This window comes from Pyxicephalus adspersus, chromosome 4 (assembly GCF_032062135.1).
Source record: "Pyxicephalus adspersus chromosome 4, UCB_Pads_2.0, whole genome shotgun sequence".
Classification (NCBI taxonomy): domain Eukaryota; kingdom Metazoa; phylum Chordata; class Amphibia; order Anura; family Pyxicephalidae; genus Pyxicephalus; species Pyxicephalus adspersus.
Window position 1 is genome coordinate 21,408,069 of NC_092861.1, and position 16,921 is coordinate 21,424,989.

Sequence of the window (16,921 nt, forward strand, 5' to 3'; positions counted from 1 at the left end):
TTCCAGTGAACACTTTTGCACAGGAAGAGGTTAACAGTATGGAAACAATGGAGATTTCATGTTCACCAGTCTTATACCAGACCATGTGACCCCCATGATGCCTAAAAATTGTAGGACCCCCAAGGAGCAAGGTTAGGACCTCTGAGGCTTTTAGTTTTCATTTCTCTGTGTAGTCACTGGGAACATAAATAGGAAACTCTTTATTGAAGACACTAACATCAATCATTTTTTGACATGGTTTGTGTCCTTTATGGGAAAATTCCTGTTATGTGTTCATCAGGACAAGAAGCTAAAACTTGATAGAGCAGCGGAATCAACAAGGATTCCTTAGAACCCCTAATCTTCCTCCAGAAGTTGCTAGGGGTTCTTTGAGCAATTTTTGTATCTCAGGTCAGTATCAGTGATCCATTTGGTTAACTGTAAGGGTGGCATTCTTCCCACTGACCATCATAACAATGTATATGTAAGCTGTGGCAATATTAATAGAAGGGGTTCCCGGAGAACCTGAAAAGTTATTTGAAAGGTCCCTCCATGTTACAAAAAGGTCAGGAAAGTCTGGCATTGAGTCTGTTCCTACAGATACAAAAAACAGCACTACTTTTGGGGGACACAAAAATCTGTAATGTTTTCAGTACAGTGGTTATCTGGTCCAGCATTAATAGCAAGCAAATTATTTCCATGAGTTTTCTGCTCAAACTAACCATTTCTGAGAATCAGCAGATTACACAAGTTGACTGTTTAACCATTGTCTAAAACGAATATGACTTCTGTCTGTGAATTAAACCACAGATTGGTGATTTTCCCAATGATTTTTGTTTTGCACCATTTAGATCATGTGTCCTCCCTAAATTTCTATAATGTTGGATAGACCGTCATAGTCACAGCCATAGCTGTACACAAGCAAGCAGGTAGCAATCCACAGATTCAAGACAAAAATCATTCATTATCAAGTTTGTTTTATTATATTAGCATTAAACTGAAAAAAAAAGTGAGCAGATAGGCTCCTTACTGCAAAACATACATGCCATGTATCTGCAATGATCAAACTTAGTTGGAGGTTTCCAATTTTTGAAAAATGTACATTGAGCAGTGCATGAGATTCGTGTAACATTCTTGTTACCCCTGAGTTATGGTAATTGTGCAAACTCAGAAGCCAGCAGACTGTATGTATGGTCCGTGAGCAGACAATAGTGGTCAAGATTTAGTGAAATTATTACATCAGTTAAACATGAACTTTATGCTGCAAATATAAAACTTTAATGAGCACAATTCTTGCACAAACTCCCTCATGACTGGTTCTCTTTAGCTTTGAATATTTCTGGAATGAACAAAGCCTTGGACACCATAAGCCTGATTTATTAAAGCTCTCTAGGAGAGGATACACTTTCATAAGTGAAGCTGGATGATCCAGCAAACTTGAAATGGATTTGAATCTTGGATCTGATCCATTCCAGGTTTGATGGCTCACGCAAGCTTCAGTGCTCAAAGTGTATCCTCTCCAGCCTTGGAGAGCTTTCATCATGGGAGGAGGTACAAGGACTCCAGCAAATGACCATTTTACCATAAAGCAAATTTTTGCATTTAAAGAATAAGGGTTATAAAAATATGGCAGAGATTTCTTATAAGCATTAGATCAATCTAGATTATAGATGTGTTGGCTCCTTTGCCCTGGAGCATAGTAGTAGGTAAAGTTGCTTTGTGTGGCTTTCCCCAATAAATCACGGTAGTAACTGAGGTTTATATGACACACATCAGGCCTACAGCTACAGGACGGCTATAATTCCATGAAAATGCATGGCTGTCTATAAATAGTGTATACTAGGAAGACCTGCATCTAGTCTGTCATTGTTATAGATCATGATATGTATATCTATTCTAGGTTTAAATTTGTAATAGCAACAGTTTTTATTTTACTGCCCCTTCTCACAAGTCTGAAAGTTTCATTGAAAACAAAGTACTCCCTGTTTGGTAATTCTACAGTAGATGAGAAAGCTGATGCAGAATTTAACCACAATTAAAAATTGGGCCACCAAGAGGATTTTGCCATAATATGCAAGTTTGCACAATGACCTCTTTCCATTTTACAGCCTTTGCCCTTCTAGATTGGCTGGACCTGGATGAGGTACTTGTGCCAATACTGCACATGCAAGTTACCACTAAGTCCCGGAAGAGAATTCTGCCAAAAAGCATTACTAACTTACATAGTCTCACCTATCAATGAGTGCAGGTCTGTACTCGTTTTATACAATTATATATTTGCTTTTACAATACAAACAACTGGGGGAGGAACAAGACCTAAAAGTCCTGGGAAAATAAAAACACGTCTTCTGCCCTCCCAGACGGGGTGGAGCCTTTTGGGAATGCAATGTAAAATCTCGGGAATGGATGGCAATGGATACATCATAGAACCTCTCTCACTCATACATAGGTAATCAAGGTATTTTGTGGTTTGCCTAGACAGAACCCAGACAAAGGTGGTTTCATTTGGCCAACACTTTATACAATGCTCTGTATATTGGTTATTCTACAAATCTCCATGGGTAGTACAACATCAAAAATGTAGAATAAGTATTCAGAAGATCTTTGTAAGCCCAGCAAATGAAAGAACACAAGTATTTTGAATAAAACAAAAAATATATGTCAGTTCTTTTGAATTCTAAGAGGTTTAAATAAACTAAATATTTTAGTTGGATTTCACGTCTTTGAAAATAAACACGGCATAACGAACTCAAAGACAGAGCTCACTGATAAAAAAAAAATGTTGCATTTATACGTCAATTTATCAGATACTAGACTAACACTAAAGATCGGTCATAATCAACACAAACTTACAGGAGGGTTGATGACAAACCAAAAATTTTTTTAGGACAGAATCACACTAGCAATCTCATTGCTACACCTTACATTGATTTATGGTACAGTTTCCCCAACAGCCGAACCACCATTCCATAATCTGCACCCCTGTACAAGATAGTGTTGTAATGCCATAAGACAAGAACAGACTTTTTGCAATGTTAAGAGTCCCTCTCAAAAAAACACCAAAACAAAAAAAAAAAGAAAACAAAAGGTCCCTCTATATTGAGGTCATTTGTTTGTTCTGAACTTGAATTTTGTATGTAAGTCGGAACAAATACATTATTTTAATGTATGCAATTAGGACAGATGTTTGTCCCAACATATTAGGCAGCGTGGTGTCAGTTACTGTAAAAAATCCTCACTGAGTTAATACCAAGAATGCAATGTCCTTGATGGCAGTTCACCAACATATTTCATAATCCACAGCACCTAAACTATTTCATTCCAGGAACATTGAAAAACCTTTCTGGTTACTCAAGTGGATCAAAACTCTAACCTTACTAACTAAAATATTTGGGCTCTGTTGAGTAGCCCCCAACCTAGAAGCATGCAAACACCATCGAAAGTCATCCATATCCCAAGGCCGGCAAATCTCAAATAGGATTCTGTGGAACGCTGGTGTTCCTCCAGAGGTTTTAGGTCATCAGTAAATTGTAATAAATCATTTAAAGCAAGAACTGTGCACAGCTGCAGTCTATTTTTAAGAACTGTAAGGAGATATTTCCCTTTTAAATGATTCTTGCAGTTCTATTCTCTCATTGGGGAGATTAGGAAGATATGATTACATAAACACAGAACATCAAAGGCGTATGTTATGTAAACTACATCGAGGATTATACAAAAACCAATGAGCTGCCAGACCGCAGTCTGATTTAATGAGGAATCCTTGAGATTCCACAAACTTATCAAGGAAGTGGACATGGAGAGCTGATGGGTGGAACATACTGAGGTGCAAGTCATACTAACATTGGGGACTGGACTTCTGATTCAAAAATTAAAAGAATAACAAGTTTGGATCAGAGACTAAAAAAAAAAAAAAAAATTAATGTTAAGGGAACATCTTACTAACTGCAACCCAGGGAAATAAAAGTCTGAGGTCTGTTTCCCTGTTCAATATTTCCCCCCACTTGTCTGGTTAAACATTCCCACAATAGAAAGTAAAGGGAGCCTCCGAAGCCAATTGTCTTTGTGACTTTAGCATAACTGCAATGTTTGTTGATTTCCATTACCAGTTGACTAACTTTCCATGTTTTCTCAAAGTATTTTTACACTAGCTCTTCTTGACCCAACCAAAATTTCTTGTGTGACCGGGATCTTTATTGTTTGACTCCAGTTGCATAACTTAAGACAATAAGACAGTTCAGGCCACCACCATGTGGCCTTGTACAATAAACTTGCATCTATACTGATCTGGTATTTTTTTGGGTAATAGTCATCAAGGGGCTTCTGTGTATGAACAATTTTTTGGTCCCCCTTTTTAACCATGTCTGCGTTTAAAGTAGAGATGAGGAGTGTTAATTGTAGGTCCACTACACAACATTCACCTCCCAAAAAAGCAAAAAGTTTCATAGTTTTGTATTTCCATGGAGTTTTCAGGTTCTGCCCATGTTTGCGAGTGTTTCTTCCAGGTACTCCTGTTTCCTTCCACATTCCAAAACTATACAGGAAGGTTAAATAATTGGGTTCCCCCTAAAAAATTGACTATAGATTGTACTAAAGACATATGACTATGTAAGGACATTAGATTGTTTGAGGGACAGCTAGTGACGTGACTATGGACTTTGTAAAGTGCTGTGTAATATGTCAGTACTATATAAATACTGTGTATTATTAATATATTGCCAGGTGCCAATATTATTGGTCTGAACAGAGACCAGATAGCTAGAAAACACCAGGCAATTGTCACAGACTTCAGATTTTGCTCCGTGTTCCAAATGGGGAAATAACGGCACTCTGGGACATGGTACTCTAACCATCATTCTAGTCCTCCCAGGGACTTCAATACTGAATGAGAATTGGGGGCATGGGGAACCTTCGCTTCAATATGCTGCAGAGTCAGGAGCGAGACAATTGTAAAGATTTTGTTGTGCCGAAGAAACATAAAAGTTGTATTTAGGAAAATTGCCTTTTTTCTTGTACAATAAACTTGTTTCCCTTTACCAGTCAGTGACAGGGTACACTTAACCAGAAACTGGATTGAGGCACAAAACTATACTGACCATCACTATAAAATGTTTCTATGCAAATCTAATCTGTTCAGTAGGTCATAGTTATCTTTGTATCCCTTTCATGCCAGATGTCCTTTAACGGTCAACACAAAGCTTCTTTAAGGCTTAGTGCTCTCATGCCCAAACCAATACCAAATCCAACGCAAAGAATGCAACATGGAACACATTACACAATGGCTCAACAGAGAGGGGAGAGATCATTAGGAGAAAGTCACATCACCTAGTTCCAGACAATGCTAAAATTTCTCTTACGCATCATTAACAAAATATAGACATCCGATAATGTACACCGCATGAAGTAATTTCAGTCAATAGACTGAGCCCTGCATTATCCCAGGGCCAACAATCAGGCAAATTAAAACAAGTATTTTCTCTCTGACTTTTTATATTAAAAGCATTATTTCCAGGACACGGGGATGGGAGCAGATGGAAGATAAATGTCTGATTCTGGTGTGGGGGTTGCAACTTCACAGAATTTCCATAAATATATTTCTTGTCCAAGTCAACATAACAGAATATTTATGAACACAGATGGGCTTTTTCGGTAAGTGCTCATTCACACGAGACTTGTTGGATGAAGTGCTGGTTCACACATACATACCAGGTTGTTATTGTCAACGTTTGAAGGGGATAAGGTACCTTGCATCAACTTTTACACCTAGGACACTATTATTGCCACTGCATGCATACCAAAAATGATGATATGGATTCAAGGTAAAATAAAAGTTGAAAATGTCTATAAAGTAAATTTGATTATGTGAAAAAAAGAGTAGGAGTGGTGGCTATGGGTAGAGTGACTTTATATTGCAAAATCTGTACATTGGAACAAAGGATGTATGCACAAATTTGCAGCTTTTCATGGCAATGGATGATCAACATTACTAGGTAGGTATTTGTTTCAAGAATAATTTTCAGAAAGTTACACCATTTATCCCGATTATTAGATTTCCAGACTAGTCTTGTAGTAGCTCCCCTGCCCTTGAGCTAACACTAAAAAATGGGCAACCCAAAAAAGGGCTCCTCGCCTATATCTACTATTCACACAAAGCACAATTGTAAATGTACAGCTGTGAGCTACTCAAACATCCAATGCACCTATGCCTATGTTCAGAAATCCCCTTTGACAGCATAAATCAGAAATAAATTTACAGATTTATAACTACTATACCTGCCAATAGAGCCTGGGAGGACAGCCGGTATTATTTAGCTAAATAAAATGACAAACCAGAGTAACACGTCTGCATCATCTCCAAATCTATAACCAAGCAAGCGATCATCAGTGGCAACCACACTAAGCCAACACAGATTATCATCATTGGCAAGGTTGCAGGTTTCTGAAACCGCTAATAGTTGTATCAATTTATGTTTCAACTTCATTAAAATATATGTGCACATACATTAGGTCACCTGTAACCACGTGTCTCAAAACTTACAGAGAAGTCCTTAAAGGTGGTGCCCATCTACACTGTGGTGAGCATTGTCCTGGTACAACTAGCATGGTCTTCATGGAACGACTGCAATGCACATCGGAGATTCAGCATAAAATCAGGACACAAAACAGCCCATACAATATATCCTCACTAGTGAGATAGCTGCCTAAGCAGGAACAGGAATTTAAATTGTAAACCCAGAGTACAGGAATTTAAATTGTAAACCCAAAGTGTCTAGCTTACTTAAGTCCTTTCACCCCATTCTGATTTTTAATGGTCAAGAGTTACATAGACTAAACTTTCTTTATAAAGGGAGTTCTGAGCATGTTTTTCAAACACAGAAGGGTCCCTCATTTGCAGATCCCAAATGTACTTGTGACCTGGAATTGCCCATTATCTTTAAAGTTAACGGAAAAAATTGTATATTTTGTGGTCAGATTTCAGTCTCCTAAACAGTTCAGATGACATAAAACGTGGTGACATTTCTGATTAGCAGGCTGTGGGGGGTGAATCAAATCAAATGGGATTCAATTCATCTTTGGTAATTCAGTTTGAAGAATCTGTCCATTAGTGATTGTGGTTAATGGACTCTGGTAGGTAATTTGGTTTCTTACATCTCAACTCCATGTTGGGTTACTGCACATCTTAAAGTCTCCATTGTCTGTCTGTATAACGATCCCTCTAGCAGAATTTCCCCCCGAAAATGAATGAAATATCTAACAGAGTGGGATTTTGGATTGACTACTCCAGTAAAAGTGAAGATCTCTCCACCAGGGCTCCTAGGAAAAAAATCAGCCGCTGAATGAATCTGCAAGTGTCTACCTAAAGCCTAAAAACTGTTTTGGGCGATTTGATCCTTAAACATATGACATTCCTCCACATAACCTATGAAGAAGCCAAAACCTAAAAACACACGCTGGCAGAAGGAAGCTAAATGTAAATTCATCAGAAAGGTCATGATAAAGCTGGAATTAATCCTTCAGGATCAAAACTTCTTCAACAGGGTATCAGCTGGCAGAGGAAGACGCTGTCCAGGAAGTCACATTAATGATGTAATTAATTTCGACTCTGACGGTAATGGCTGAGTGCTAACAAACATTTACATTCTGTGTCTCAGAGGATTTACAGCACAGAAATTTCCAGGGCGGAAGATTAGAGGACTCTGTAAAGCCTGCAAGGTTTATGGAGAGAGAAGTCATTAACTCAATGTGCTATGACCATATATAGCACACCGAGGAGAGTTAATTAAAAATATATTTGTACATAAAGGGTTTGATTTACCAAGATGAGAAATCTGTTATGCTCATGCTAATTCGTGGCATAGCAAGTAATATTTTTACATAATATTGCTAAGTTCCACTAAAATGGGAAGGGTGACAGACTTTTCCAACATCTGCCATGTTCACTTTGCAGTTTCCCATGTTTTATTACATTTTTATTGATTTTTTTAGAGTTTGCTTTGAATATGCAGCAAGCAGCAATCTCTTAATAGCTGACCATCAAACCCACGCATGCTCACCTTGTGCCATCTCTGCCATCACAAGTATACCATATGTACCATCCTTACTGTCAGAACGTACCCAGGCATCCCCAACCATGCTTGGACCTACCAATTGGCCACTTGGGTTTCACTGGGTGAACTCTGTAGCATGTCACAGGTCTTCAAGTAGGGACCATGAAGCCTGGAAAAAGAAGGCGGCATTGGACAGAGAAGGCAAGATATAGAGTCCTGCGCTAAGCTCAGTTAATAGATAGATCAAGGGCTTTTTACCCTTTCAGTAGGATATGGGATTTTTTTTTTTTTTTTTTAAGTTCTGCTTTATTATTTATACACAACAGACTGCATGGTGAGTGGTTATTGCTACAAGTAAAGGAACTTTAAGTCCTTTAAGCAATGACAAAAAAAAATGGAAGAAGCACCTTGTTCTCTTACACCAGGGGTCAGCAAACTTTCAGCGGTGGGTGGGAGCACGCTAGGCCGGACTCTGAGTCCCGCCCTAATGGCTCCGCCCACCACCAGGGAACACTCCCTGAAGCGAAATCTCTCTCCTCCGTATAAATTGCAGAGAAGAGAAATTTCCCTTTAGGGAGCATTCCCTATTTACCGCAGCGCCAGAAATATCAACACGGGCTGCGATAAATGGGGGGGGGGGCCACAGGAAGGAGGCGGCACTGGAGCTCCGGTAGTTCCTAACGCCCCCTGGCCGATCCGCTGGCAACCCGCAGCTCCGAAGTTAGGCCAGATCGGTCAGGGGGCATTAGGCCAAAACGAACTACTGGCCATTCCGTATTTGGCCTAAAGCCCGGAGTTTGCCGACCCCTGGGTTATACCAATTTTGTTGGTCTGAAGCTGGCTGTTGCATATTGCAGTTGATGTGCCAGGTTTGGCCAAAGCTTTTAATAATGAAGCCTCTAGGCACACAAATTTTGCCGGCCCCAGCTAAACGCCTTTTCTGTTTGAATCATTTCATCAAATAGAATATTTCCTGGTCATAACCTGGTTTAGAATATTGCAATGATGCATAGAACTTTTACTACTACCTTTCCTACAGATGATGGAAAATAAAATTGTGTGGTCAATATTTACATGAAGCCAATCTTTAGCTATCCCAGTTGTAAGCACTCTGCCGAGTGATAAATTAGGCTCCGGGTGTAGCCCTACTTTAGTATCCTAGAACATCTGTACACAACAGACACATCTTCCTACACTCAAAGAGCTTCAGGGACACAACTATGCTGGTTGTGTGCAATTTTCTCTCCCAAGACCACAAATCTGTTATCAGTGCACAACCAGTAATGACTTACTTCCTGCGTTCTACCCTGCTATAGATACTTTTTTATCTTATACCACATATTTTTTGTTTACACATTTTAAGTGCAACATTTTTGCATGTATTTGCTTTACTTTCAGTCGATACCTGAAAGCTGCAAACAACTAAAACATGGAACCTTGCACCCTATACTTAGGAGATCACGGTTGGCTAAGTGGTTAGCACTCTTGCCTTTGTAGCACTAGGTCACAGGTCTGAATCTGCCAACATCCAAAACATGCAGTTAGGTTAATGGTCTAACCTCACAAATTGTGTTTAGGTTGTGTTAACGACATATGACTATGGTAGGGACATTAGGTTGTGAGCCCTTCTGAGGGACAGCTAGAGACTTATGGACTTTGTAAAGCACTATGCAATATGTCAGGGCTATATAAATACAAGTAAATCATAAATAAAATAATCAGTACCTTTACAGCTTTCTTTTTTTACCCAATTAAGCATGCCAAATTTTGTTAGCAAATAGGTTATTTACATACACAGTGTAAAATGCAAAGTGGTGACTAGACCGTTTCATGGGCAAAATATGCTTGCACACTGCACCACAGCTGCACCCCCCCCCCCCCCAAAAAAAAAATAATATTCAAAAATATTTGGATTCAGCTATTAGGCAGGTCAATGCGTCACCCTAATAGACAGAATAATAAATGCCAGACTACATTTTCAATTATTCCTGTATTACCTTTAGGAACGGTGTCTACATGAAGAGGTGGGAGGTAGTAGGAAACAAGCAAATGTGTAAGATCCCTAGTGGGTAACAGGAAAATTAAAGGGCAAAATATCTAGTCTTAATTTTGTACAATTAGGTGCACAGCTACGAAATGTTTTTGCTTTTATTGATTTATTTTTTTTATAAAGTTCCTTTCCAAAGATAATACGTTTAAATGACACTAATCAATATCATTGCTTTAAAAATTTGCCTTGTTAAATTCTGTCTGCAACAGGGCTTCAGGATGCCCAAGTATTTTCTCCTGGTACCGGTAATGGCAGTCCTGGCTAGATGGGGTTTTGCATTAGGTAACACGAGCATTCTAATGCAAAGAAAAGTTTGAGAATCTGATTTACTGCCTGAAAAGAAGAAGTGTACCCCAGAGTTACGAGAACCGGCTTATTCAACAAAGGGGTAAATAATACGCTTACAAAATGCCGTACAGAGCCGCAATCAGGCAGAAAGCATTGCCTGGACTACATTACCAGAAATTGGCTGCCATGCGATTCTGCACTTCGTCTGTAACCCTAATTATGTCTGACGACATAGGTCTCCACTTCCCAAAATAGGCTTCATTTACTGTATGGAAAATGGACACTATTTTAAAATTATAATGAGATCTGCTAATACTTCATGAAGCACCACTAATGAAAGGTCATTACATTTAAACTGCGGTATTTCCACCCACACATACCACGCATGTACATCCGGAGAGGTCCTACCAACTTTAATGAGTCTTATTACTGTAACATCTACAGAGTGAAAACGGCATATATATGAACATGATATGTATGTACTAGGAAGAAAAATATGTAATGTAACCAGCAGATTGTTTTGTTGTGCTGACCTGTAGATTGAAAAATATATGGATGGAAAATTATATATATATATATATATATATATAAATAAAGAGTTCAGTACTGCAATTCCAATGTATGGATTTCATGCGGGCTTTGTAATTGCATCTAATAATGCTTCAGGTATTGGGTAGCAAGCTGTAATAGAGTAAAAATGGTCTTGACAACTATACTGGCACCAGTAAATGAAAATATTTTTGGATGCATCATAAAGCCACCCCATAAAGCTAACTGGGCCAGCATCCGAAAGAACCTTATGACAATCTTACAAAACAGAACCAACAAAACAGTGCTGGCCTTTTTTTTTTTAAAGTGTATTTGTGAATCCAACACAAGAGTAGTCATACCAACTGCCTACCTTATTCATGGAATGTAAACCGAAGACTAAAAAAAGACCCAAACATTGAGAATGTTCAACAATCGTGAACTTCATGTTTATAAAGCTTCTTTTGTATTGCAAATGTTATTTCCATACACAGTTATGCTGGCAAAGAGATGTACAAAAATTAAAGGCTCCGTTTACCCAAATCTAATATTGCAGTTTTTGGCAGATGCTGGAAATTTAATTCAAAGAACAGTTTCTGATGTCACCTACAATGGTGAGATTTCTCTGCTTCATCACCAGAATGGCACAGCCCTTGTTATAATTGTGGGTAAATCTATTTTTATTTGCATTTTAAAAGGTAAACAGTAGAGTCATAAGAAAGAATATGAAAATAAAGCAATTGTACAACCAAATAAAGACCACAGTAAGAAACACAATATATAAAGCAAAAATATTAAAAGGAGGGATTGGGCATACTATGGTTGGGCAAGTCGGGGTGGGGATACCTGGGAATTATAGTTTAAAAGAACCATGGAATCAGACGTATTCTATTGATAAGTGAGGGGGAGGAGAAGTACATTAACCATATGGACCATCGGGAGGTAAATACCTCATTGTTGTCTGTATCCATGGGCCTTTGATATAATTAAAAATGAAGAAAGACTGCTTAAAATACTACTTCTGTATATGAAGGAAATTGGACAAAACCCTACTTGGAAATTATGGTAACAAGACCTTGAATGATATAGCAAGCTAGCCATTCTCTCCACCCACCAGACTCCTCATATAAGAGCAAGCCTACCAGTAACAGAATAGCATTTACTATTATACTAAATTTTATTATATTATAACACCAGTAAATAATAGTAATAAACATTATGTAGGACTCACAAACAGGCACCTGTTAGTGCTTAAATATACATTTAGGTGCCATCCGATGTCTTTTCTGGGTACCCCAATCTTTGGCATGCCTTACATACTTTAACATGTTTTACATGTTGTTTTTTAACTGAAAGTTATTTTTAACATCATAACAAAGGGGCTTGTGTGGCAATCGTATTGGTTCTTCTTTAACATTCTTGTCTTTGTCAGGACAATTGGAAGTCTGGGGAGGAGATTAGCTTTTGTAGACACTCCTAATTCCAACATTCGTTCCTCAAACTTACTTGTTTTTGCAGTCCTATCTCAATATTTGAGGAGATGTTCAAAAAGTCAGCCCTCTTTACATTACACTCTTTACATTACACAACGCTTATGCAAAATGATCTGAATTTTACTTACTTTTTTTTTTTTTTAAACGGAAAAGAATATTCCTGTTTAGCCACCAAGCCTTTACTAGATGAAAATAAATATGATTGAAAGTAAATATGGTAGTACTGAACCATCACATTTCTTCCAAAGATCTACTTGAAGGTGGACAATACCTCCTGGTGTTGCCACACAGCTAAAAGGTACACCCTTTCATACATTGGCAATGTCCTGTAATAGCTCTTTTATGGGAACCAGTTACTATTATCATATTGTGGTCCACAGATATTTCCCTGGCTTATAACCTACAAGTGCTTCTTTATTTTACTGCATTAAAATATGGGGTGGCTTTACTAATTGTTTCCACTTTTTTTTTTAACAAGGTGAATAACTTATTGACACAAAGATCCAATTCATGGATCCTCCAACTAATGAGTAATGAACCAAAAAAAAAAAAATCTATATACGCTTAGGAATGGCTATGATCAAACTATTGGAATATCCCTAAGTGACCCTCTATAGGCCCCGATTCGAACCCAAACTATGGAAAATCTATGGAAAGGACTATACATGCCATCTGGAAAAGGCAAAACTTCAAAACTTGTCAAAGCTGAAGTGGTTTGCTTAGGGAGAGCGGCCTAAACTACCGGCTGGTAAGTGCAGAAGCTTCTGGATTAGCTTGTTTGTCTCTAAAGGTTGTGAGATAAAAAGTTAGGGGTCTTATTTTTGTCCATGCCATTTATATGGGTGGCATTTCAAATATTTTTTTCTTTAATTAAAACCCAAAAGCATAGTCTGAGTTTTGTTAAATACAAAATAAACAATGATGAGAGCCAATTATATCACTTTCAAGTTATTGAGAAAATGCTATGTGCTTTTTTTTCCATGGAGATGTGCCAACAAATATTGTCCATGTTTGTAGACATTTATTCTGTATTTGCCAGTCCCACACGGAGGATAAGCACAACATAGAACAAACAAGTATTTAAGATCACAAATATTTACAATTTCGTCTCTTCCTCGTTAAAGGATAGAATGGCCATTATAAAGCTCCCCTGACATTTTGTAACCCACATGCTTCTGTATTTGGCCAGTATCCTACCCAGGCTTGGGGGCAGTTTTATAATATTGAGACTTTTTTTTTTTTTTTTTTTTTTATAATAAACTATAATATGAACGGGTAGCTCTCAAATAGTACTTATAATAGACCTGCAAAAGTAAATTTGGATGGCCACTCTTGACATCTAAAGCGAATTGTTTTTAGCCTGGGAATAGTGGATTCTATACACAAAGATGTGGGTTTTGGGGCTAACCAATATTGCTCCCTTAACTTTAACTAACTTTGTAACTTTCTTAGCCTTGTAACTTTCTTTTCTAAAACTTGGACTAAACAACGCTTCTACTTGGACAGACAGGGCATTCTGCAAAATCCTCAACACTGGAGCCTTGTAATATACCCAGACTGAAAGCCTGGATGGATGTCTCCACTGAAGCTCTAACATCAGACAGTGTCCTGACCTTTTTATTAATTTCTCTGTTTGGAGAATGCCAGTTTAGCACTTTTGTTTGCCTGTCCATTTACTGAACAGCCAAATACTGTATAAATATATATAAAAAAATAGTATTTGTATATGAAATTTGTGTTTCAAGTCTCATTCCTAAACCCATCATATACATTTTTTTCATATTGTTTCCAGAACTTGTTTGTCTAGAAAGGGTGGTTTACCCTAAAAAACTGAAAAAGATTAACAGTGTTCAAAAGTTTTTTTTAGCCACTTCTATCCAACTATGAATATCATTCTAGGCTTTGTTCCCATTGCAACCTAGTGGTCCAGTTTTCTAGCAGTTCATGCACGGTTGTCACCTTGTCAGCAGTTACTATAGCGGTCCGGCAAAGGCAGGATGGGTATGTTTTGCGCATCTTTAAAACTGATCAAGGTGTTCTGGGCATGCAGGCTGCTGACACATATGCCGTTTGTCTGCTACACAGCGAATCAAGCAAATCTGACAACTCCTCCAATTTACAGAGATGATCTCAGGCTGCACAAAATGGGTAGAATTACAGGAACATAAGCACTCAAACTCAATAAGCACGTTACATTTAAAATTGTATAAATATATTTTATTTAATTATATAATATAATTATATATATAATATAATTATTTTAATTGTATAATATATTTATTTATTTATTTGCAGCTTCATTTTTCTATTAATCCTAACATACAATGTGCAACATAGCAAATAGAAAACTTCTTTTTACTGCCATTGCTCAGGCTTATAGCTAAGGAAACATTAAGGTAACATTAAATGTAGAAAGAAAGCATTGTTTTCAGCAAATTCAATTTGGGATTACGTTTACTATAGACATGACATAAGGGGTACTGATCAAATTTGGTGATAAACACACATTAGTGGAAAATGTACCACTGTCACACAACAACCTACTTGCTAGTGTCTGTTTTTCTAATAATTAGCACCAGCATCATTTTCCAGCAAAACCCCTTTCAAGTAATAAACATGATGCTTGGCCAAGCCAAGACATCCAGTTCATGCACTGGGTGACTGATTGGAACCTGAGGTTGGCCAGATGTTTTCACATCAATGTACCCTTTGAGAGCCCACCAAAGACTTTAACTGGAAGAACTCAAATGTTCTGAGAAAATGGAATGGTTAGATGCCCTGTGTTGTTCTAAACATATATGGATATTTTTCACATACACACACAAACAGCAAGAAAAAAATAAATAAATATATATATATATATATATATCTATATATATTCAATGGGCTGATTTTTGTCTGTATACAAGATCCATTTGTATATTTACCCTTATCCTGGGATTCTTTGTGGTTTTTCTAGATCTGTGCAGTAATCCAGAATGATACATAAATATGCAGAACTTTCCTCCTTTTTAAGCCATTTCTTTAAAATGGTCAGACAGAACAACAACCATTGGCCACTTTAATAGACAACCACCATTACAAAGTCACAGCTTACACAGGTAAGTTCTTATTCTGTATTACCAGACCCAAGACGTTCTTCATGCTCTGCGGTGTGAATTTTAAATCTATGGAGCCTTAAGTCAGAAGCATTTAGAATTACTTCACTTAAACTTCTACTGATTTCTCAATGCCCAAACATTTCATTAATTTGGGCGGACAACAAGATGTAACATCTGCAAACCCAGATACCAGCAGACCTGTCAAGCATGATGGAGCTAAACTTCCTTTCATTATTTCACATTAAGACAGGACATTGCCAAGTAGAGAATGGTATTTGGTTTGGCAGATGTATTAAAATGAATGCAATAAAATAATGCATCTATCTTCTGCAGAATCACAAAATATATTTCCTTTTTTAGATTGGACATTATCCAATTTATCAGGGAAGGAAAACCTAAAGGAACAGGTTAGTACATCTTAATCATCCCTAAAAACAAACATGACAAAAAAAAATGTACCCAGACTGGATTTCATATCACACAACCATCTTCACCGTGAGGACTATTTATTAGTGAAGACATAGGGCCTGATTTATTAAAGTTCACCAAGACTGGAGAATATACACTTTCTTCGAGTGATCCAGCAAACCTGGATTTCTTCAAAGTCATTTGCTATTTGTTGTTGCAAATGTTTTCAATCCGGGGTTAGATCTATTCCAGGTTTGCTGGATCACCCAGCTTCACTGATGAAAGTGTATCCTCTTCGGCCTTGGAGAGCTTTAATAAATGAGGCCCAGAAAGAGAATGAACTGAAGAATGTTTTAAAGACAAGCCTCTTCCCCTTTTCTATTAGAAGTTGCACCATGAGCAGAATATGCAGCGAGGTTCACATTAAAGGAACAGCCCATGCTTGACCCCTCTGTGGCTCTTCTTCATAATGATCTGGCTGTGCTTTCAATCTGTTTTATAACAGGTCTTTAGAGAGCCTGAGTGCAGTAATAAACTTTATCAGTACAGCATACATCAAAAGCTGTCTGGTACACAGCATAGCCCTCCACGCACTGACCCCTATACAAGGCAGCACTTCATGTCCAAGATGAACAGCTCTGTAATATTCAGTCATTATTTGAACATAACCCTTACAATTACAGTGACTAACTAGCATTACCTCCTCCCGAGGCTCTTGATATTTAAAAGATAACATTTTCTCCCCCTGCAGATTACCAAGTATGCTGCCATATCCTCAGTGCAGCTGACCTCCCTTTTAATGTCCAAAAGAACTGGAAATGTTAGATTTTAATATTTGGGTGCACTGTGTTGTCAATCTGCTTTATATATGCAGTGATCCCCCTAGACCCTTTTTGTTGGGCGCACCACCCGGCACTTATTGGTAACCACCCGGATGTTTTAGGGTGGTTGCTGATGAATTGGGCCACAATACAGGGGCTGACATCCACCTACAATTTCATCCCACCCGGGTTTAAAAAAAACAAA

At 37.9% G+C, this 16,921-nt stretch overlaps 1 protein-coding gene and 1 long non-coding RNA gene across 4 annotated transcripts in view; one reads left to right on the plus strand and one right to left on the minus strand.

Annotated features, from left to right (window-relative positions):
- The window catches only part of LOC140328160 (uncharacterized), a 94,683-nt gene extending 78,780 nt beyond the window's left edge, over positions 1 to 15,903 (plus strand). Inside the window, exon 3 of the long non-coding RNA XR_011920241.1 lies at positions 15,848 to 15,903. This is a non-coding gene — a long non-coding RNA (uncharacterized lncRNA). The remainder of the gene's footprint in view (positions 1 to 15,847) is intronic.
- Positions 1 to 16,921, minus strand: part of HPCAL1 (hippocalcin like 1) — a 106,189-nt gene that overhangs the window by 23,373 nt on the left and 65,895 nt on the right. The window contains exon 1 of one of the 3 annotated variants that reach the window (XM_072407538.1): positions 15,314 to 15,392. The exons of the other annotated variants lie outside the window; for them this stretch is intronic. The gene's annotated coding sequence lies outside the window, so the exon portion shown is untranslated. Of the gene's footprint in view, positions 1 to 15,313; positions 15,393 to 16,921 lie in introns of those variants that run through there. 3 annotated transcript variants of the gene reach the window in all.